The sequence below is a fragment of the Heloderma suspectum genome, chromosome 4 (assembly GCF_057233095.1).
Source record: "Heloderma suspectum isolate Gila_16-S chromosome 4, 16-S_ref, whole genome shotgun sequence".
Classification (NCBI taxonomy): domain Eukaryota; kingdom Metazoa; phylum Chordata; class Lepidosauria; order Squamata; family Helodermatidae; genus Heloderma; species Heloderma suspectum.
The window spans coordinates 162437348-162443890 of record NC_139461.1 but is presented as its reverse complement, the minus strand read 5'-3'; positions in this window follow the sequence as shown (position 1 = coordinate 162443890).

Sequence of the window (6543 nt, the reverse complement as noted above, 5' to 3'; positions counted from 1 at the left end):
GTCCTGTTTTTCATTGTACAACCATCTCTCTGGCCTTCTACACTCCTTCCTCAGCTTCCTACACTTCAATGAAAGCCCCGTTTAAGGCAGCGTGAGGTAATTCCTCCCATAGGGCTTTTTCAGATCAGGATGTGCAGGCAGCCAGAGAGGCTACCTGTGATTAGATAAGCTCAAGAACTCCACAAAAATAAATTATAAAACATCCTGAATGAGGCAGAACAATGGAAGCCTCTTTCATGGGGGGAGAAAACTTTCAGGAAATTGGAGGACAGATTTTGGCAGAGCACCAACTCCACCTCATCCCCGGAGCTGGACACAACACTGCCCCCACCTGCACTGCGGTGGATGCAAACTGGGGGGCCAGCCTGCCAAGGCAGCTGATGTTGCTGTAGCATGAAAAACCCCTTAAAACCTTAGGAAAAAAGAAAGAAGTTGTGCTACAAGCCCGGCCAATGGGGAGCCCTACCTGGGAGAAACAGTTGAGAATTTCTCCTCCCCCTGGAGAAATTCGGTGAATTTGTCTCCCAAATGTATCTGCCCACAAGTAAGGTGGAGAATTTCAAGAGGCCATTTGTGCACAGCTCTAGCAGGACTTCTCTTCTCTGAGCAAGACTGTTGAGTGGGAGAAATTGTGTCAGGCCCAGCATCCTCCTTTGCCTCTTGCATTTGACTATCCAGCCAGGCTGTGGAGACCCAGTTGGAAATCTAAAATATGCTTAGTGGTGCAATTATATTGAATCATAGTTAATGCATTTCCACTCAAAAGTGCAGCGTTGACATGACAAAATAGACAAGACTACACCAACCACCCCCGTTACATGTTGATTGTTTAACATTGTTATATTTTTCTGTTTGATTTACATTATGTTATTATTTTGTATTTTTAAGGTTTTAAACTTTGTAAACCACCCAGGTTGCTTTGGCTATTGGGCAGTATAGAAATGTAATAAATTAAATGAAATAATAAGTCAGGTGAATATAGTCTTTTCCAGATATAAATATTTGTAGCCTGTGCCTCCAAATTAAAATTCCTTTAAAATTTAATTGTGTTTTTAGTTTTAATAGTTCTATTGTTTTATACTGTATTTTAATATTGTATTTGTTTGTGAGCTGCCCAGAGAATTTCTGTTAAGGAATGTGGCTGTATAAATACAGTAATAGATAGATGATAGATTGACAGATGATAGGGCTTTTCTACATGAGGCATTTATCGTGCACTCATCATTCCCTACTCATGGTTGTTATGGATTCTTTAGATGACGTTGTGACCCTCCTGTTTTATTTCGGTGTCTAACCAGCACTTTCAATTAGTTTTTTTAGAGCAGGGAAAATGCAGCATTTAACTGTGAAAGTGAAGACATTGTGATTTCCTCTTGTGTATTTGCACTATTCTGCTACTCCACAGTGCCACCTACTGCTGTGTAGTGGAAAAACAGGAAAGGAAATACTTTGTGTAGTGTTTGCATGTCAGTTCGGTGACCAAACCAAACAGCCAATTAACGGCCTTGTGTAGAAAAGCTCAGAGATAGATCTGAATTCTCAGCAACGTCACAACAAATTAGTTTTTCCCCAATAAGTCTTTAACCAATTTCCATTTGCTTGTTGTTGTTCAGTCGTTCAGTCATGTCCGACTCTTCGTGACCCCATGGACCATAGCACGCCAGGCCTTCCTGTCCTGCGCTCTCTCCCGGAGTGTGCTCAAGTTCATATTCATTGCATCGGTGATGCTATCTAGCCATCTCATCCTCTGTTGTCCCCTTCTCCTTTTGCCTTCAGTCTTTCCCAGCATCAGGGTCTTTTCCAGAGAGTTTTCTCTTCACATTAGGTGGCCAAAATATTTGAGCTTCAGCTTCAGTATCTGTCCTTCCAATGAGCACTCAGGGTTGATTTCCTTTAGGATTGACTGATTTGACCTCCTTGCAGTCCAGGGGACTTGTAAGAGTCTTCTCCAGCACCACAGTTCGAAAGCATTGATTCTTCGGCGCTCAGCCTTCCTTATAGTCCAGCTCTCACAGCCATACATTGCTACTGGGAAAACCATAGCTTTGATTATACGGACCTTTGTCGGCAAGGTGATGTGTCTGCTTCTTACTATGCTGTCTATGTTTGCCATAGCTTTCCTCCCAAGGAGCAAGCGTCTTTTAATTTCATGGCTACAGTCACCGTCTGCGGTGATCTTGGAGCCCAAGAAAGTAAAATCTGTCACTGTTTCCATTTCTTCCCCTTCTATATGCCAGGAAGTGATGGGGACAGATGCCATGATCTTCGTTTTTGTAATGTTGAGTTTCAAACCAGCTTTTGCACTCTCCTCTTTCACCCTCAACAAGAGGCTCTTTAGATCCTCTTCGCTTTCTGCCATTAGGGTGGTATCGTCTGCATATCGGAGGTTGTTGATAATTCTCCTGGCAATCTTAATTCCGACCTGTGATTCATCCAACCCGGCGTTTCTCATGATGTACTCTGCATATAAGTTAAATAAGCAGGGTGACAATATGCAGCCTTGTCGTACTCCTTTCCCAATTTTGAACCACTCGGTTGTTCCATGTCTGGTTCTTACTGTTGCTTCTTGACCCTCGTACAGGTTTCTCAGGAGACAGGTAAGGTGGTCTGGTACTCCCATCACTTTAAGAATTTGCCACAGTTTGTTGTGATCCACACAATCAAAGGCTTTAGCGTAGTCAATGAAGCAGAAATAGACGTTTTTCTGGAATTCTCTTGCTTTCTCCATGATCCAGCAAATGTTGGCGATTTGATCTCTAGTTCCTCTGCCTCTTCGAAACCCAGCTTGTACTTCTAGTAGTTCTCGGTTCGCATACTGCTGAAGCCTAGCTTGTAGGATTTCCATTTGCATGTTACATATATTGTAAGAGAGAGCATAAGGGCATCCTCCCACCCATGGGGTGTTCAGTTGGCACAAGGTTAGAATAAGGAGGTTACCTACCCTCAGCCTCTTCATAGAAGTTTGGGACTTGACTGAAGAGGCTCAGAATATTCAGCTACCCTGTCATGTTCTGCCCGTCCTTGGCACTAAAGTGTGTGGGAGTTCTGTATCATTGCTGCTCACCTTGTTTGTGATAAGGAGGGAATATGCATACGTTATATCTGAGGGTCCCCTGTGCAGGGAGGAGGTGAGAGGCAGATCATGCCTCCAGGTAGGGATGGCGGAGAATTCCATCCCCCAGAGTCCGTGGCGGAACAGAACAATCCCCCCCGCCACCCCGTGAAATTCAACCGGGACGGAGCCTACCTTTGTCGGCCGTCTGCTGCCCCACGAATGGCTGCCCCGGTCTGCAGCGGCCATTTCCTCCCTACTTTAGCTGTGATAGGCTATGTAAATACTTACGTAGCCTATCACGGTTAACACAGGGACGCCATTTGTGTCCCTGCCTTTTGCCATGATAGGCTACGTAAATATATATGTAGCCTATCACAGCTACCACAGGGATGCAAATGACGGCTGCTACGGCAGCCACCATTTGCACCCGCAGCCCAGCAGCGGACAGAAGTCCAGCTGCGGGTAGCACTGGCCGGCGGCTCCATGGGCTCCTCGTGGAGTGGAGCAGAGCTGGCCAGGGAGGATTCCGGCAGGAGGGATGGATCGCCTCCCCCCCCCCCCAGCGGACAGCCCCAGCAGAACGGGGTAAATAATCTGTACACCCCTACCTCCAGGTCAGATGGCTGTTGTTCTTGTTCATGTAACATTTGCATCACTGCTTGTATTATGCGTTTTCCATTGTAATGTGAGCCATTGTAATGTGAACTGAGAGCACAGTTGCTTTGATGGTGTGGGGTATGCATTTAGTAAGTAAGCAAATAAATAAAATACAGCCACTGTTCCCATTTCCCCCCGCCCCCTTTCACGCTTCCATTGTTCATGCTCATTCCTCCTATGAAGAAGTTGCATTTAGTACCAAGGGTATGTTACAAAAATTGTGTTCTTTCCCTGGTAGATGTATTCAATTTGTTTACCAAGAACGAGAGGAGGCAGAGGTCTGGTCTAACGTGGTTTTATTCTGCAGAATAAGGCAACCCTTGGGGCTAAGCCTCCAACGAAGATCACAATCAAGTAATGTGATCCAGAGGCTTATATATACAACGTCTCTGGGGCTGTCTTACGCCTGCTCTCCACCACTTTCTTTGTCTAACTCAGTGGTTCTCAACCTTCCTAATGCCGCGACCCTTTAATACAGTTCCTCATGTTGTGGTGACCCCCAACCATAAAATTATTTTCGTTGCTACTTCATAACTGTAATTTTGCTACTGTTATGAATCGTAATGTAAATATCTGATATGCAGGATGTATTTTCATTGTTACAAATTGAACATAATTAAATCATAGTGATTAATCACAAAACCAGTATGTAATTATATATTGTGAAATATTTATTTCTAATTACAAATAAATGAAATTTTGTCTTGAAGCATGGTGTAGCATGGGTAACAGTCTTAATATAACAACCCCAAATTGGGACTGGAGTATTGGACTGGAGAGGAGCAGACAGCATCTACAACTTACATAACCCATCAGATCAGGCATGAACTCAGCTGGTGGAATTCAAGATGGTCAGAAAATAAGACACTTGGGTCGGGAAGTCCAAGAGCCTCCTCCTTGATTAGGTATCTCCCCACTTGATTAGGGATCTCGGCAGGATGAAAGACATCCTCTGTGGTGAAAGAGACTCACCTTCTATCTAGGCCACTTTCCCCAGCCTGCTGCCTTCCTGATGTGCTGAACAACTCCTAGCATTCCCAGCCTGTTCAGTTGGCCAAGCTGGCTGGGGATGATGGGAGATGCTGTGCAACATATTGGGAAGGCACCAGATTGGGGAAGGCTAAGCACCTCATCATATTCTCAACACATGGAAAAAGAGACTTTGATTGTTTATTATTTATTTCATAGATTTATTTATCGCTTATCATATTTTTAAAAAATATCTCTGAGCAGTTAAAGATGTCAGGAGTGGGGGCCTTGGAGAAAGGTGGTGGGGCTTCAGGAGAGAGTGAGCCCACCCCAACATCATCCTGCCCCCAGAGGTTGTCCCAGGACGCAATCCAGCCCCTGGGGCCAGAACCCGACCCCATCCCTGGACCAGAGTTCATTCCAACTCTGATGGTATGATTTTATCCCTCTGCATCTTTATGTTCTCCTCCCGGTCTTTACTCCCTCACCCCACATCTTGCCATTTGCTTTGTGTCATTGCTCCCTTAAAAAACTGAAAGTTACTATAAAACTTTATAAACTAAAACACACACAGCAGTTGGAGGCAGATGGTCTGATCTCTGGCGCACAACCCACCAGGGCGTTCCCGTGTGTGTGCCCCACACTGAAAGCACTTGCACTTTCAATGGGGCTTGTGCAGGAGCATGTCTTGGTGGGTCAGGTCCCATGTTAGCATGAATTTGGTAGCAGGAAGAATTATGTTTGGATTTTCTACTTCAGGCACCCAAATACCTTGGCCCTGCCAGGAAGTGAGCCCCGCTGTCAATTCAATAGGGGCTTACTCTCAAGTAAGCTTACTCCCACATAAGCACACATTTAATTGCAGCCTTAATGACACCCATAGCCCACTCACCCCATTTGACTGCCTCTCCAGTGTTCCCTTCCAACAGGGCCATTTTGCACATGCTCAAGAGGCCCACTCTGCATCTTCTCACAGCTGCAACTCTGCGCACGCTCAGAGACACCGTTCCTCTCTTTACGTAAAAGGCCAAGACAGGGGCGGGAAGCCAGGCAATAACTTCAAAATCCACAGCCGGGCAATTGGGCAGCTCTGGATAAAATCCAACTAAAGCCCTTCTTAGAGTAGACCCATTAAAATGAACGGGACTTAAAACCGTCATGACCACCTTGGGGTTGGACTCGATGGCCTTACAGGACCCTTCCTACCCTACTATTCTATGGTTCTATGAACGTCAGTCCCATTCATTTCAATGCGTCTACCTTAAGTAGGGCTTTAGTTGGATTTTACCCAAAGATTTTGGGCTCCTTTTGACGGTTAACCTCGAAGAGTTGGCTCAAGACCGACCTCCTCATCCTCCCTCGCCTCCTGGACAGGCCCGTCTCCGGCACTCTTCACGTGGTCGGAGGCAAGCCCTGGGCCTGTTGCGGAGCCTGCCACGAAACCCCGCCGGCCCGTCCAGCGCCTGGCGCCCCTCCGAGCTGCCCCGGGGCAGCGGGACACGACAGCGACGCCTTTGCGTAGCGGCGGGGCGGGGCGGGGGAGAGAGAAGCCGGCGGGGGCGGGCAGAAAAGCCCCCTCGGGGGCGGCAGCTCGCCGTCGGCCCGACGCCTCCCGCACTCGCCCTCGGAGCTGCGCGTATCGTGCGCGGCGCGCCCCGTCGGAGCCGCCGGGCTCGCCGCAATCCACCCAGCGGAGCCTCCCAAGTTGTCGCGGTGAAGGTCGAAGGCGACCCCTGTGAAAGGGTCGCTCGGCCCCCAAAGGGGTCGCGGCCCACAGGCTGAGAGCCGCCGGTCGAGCTGCGAGGGAGACCGGAAACAGGCCGCGCCTGGCACACACTCAGGCATGCGCAGAGAGAGGCAGC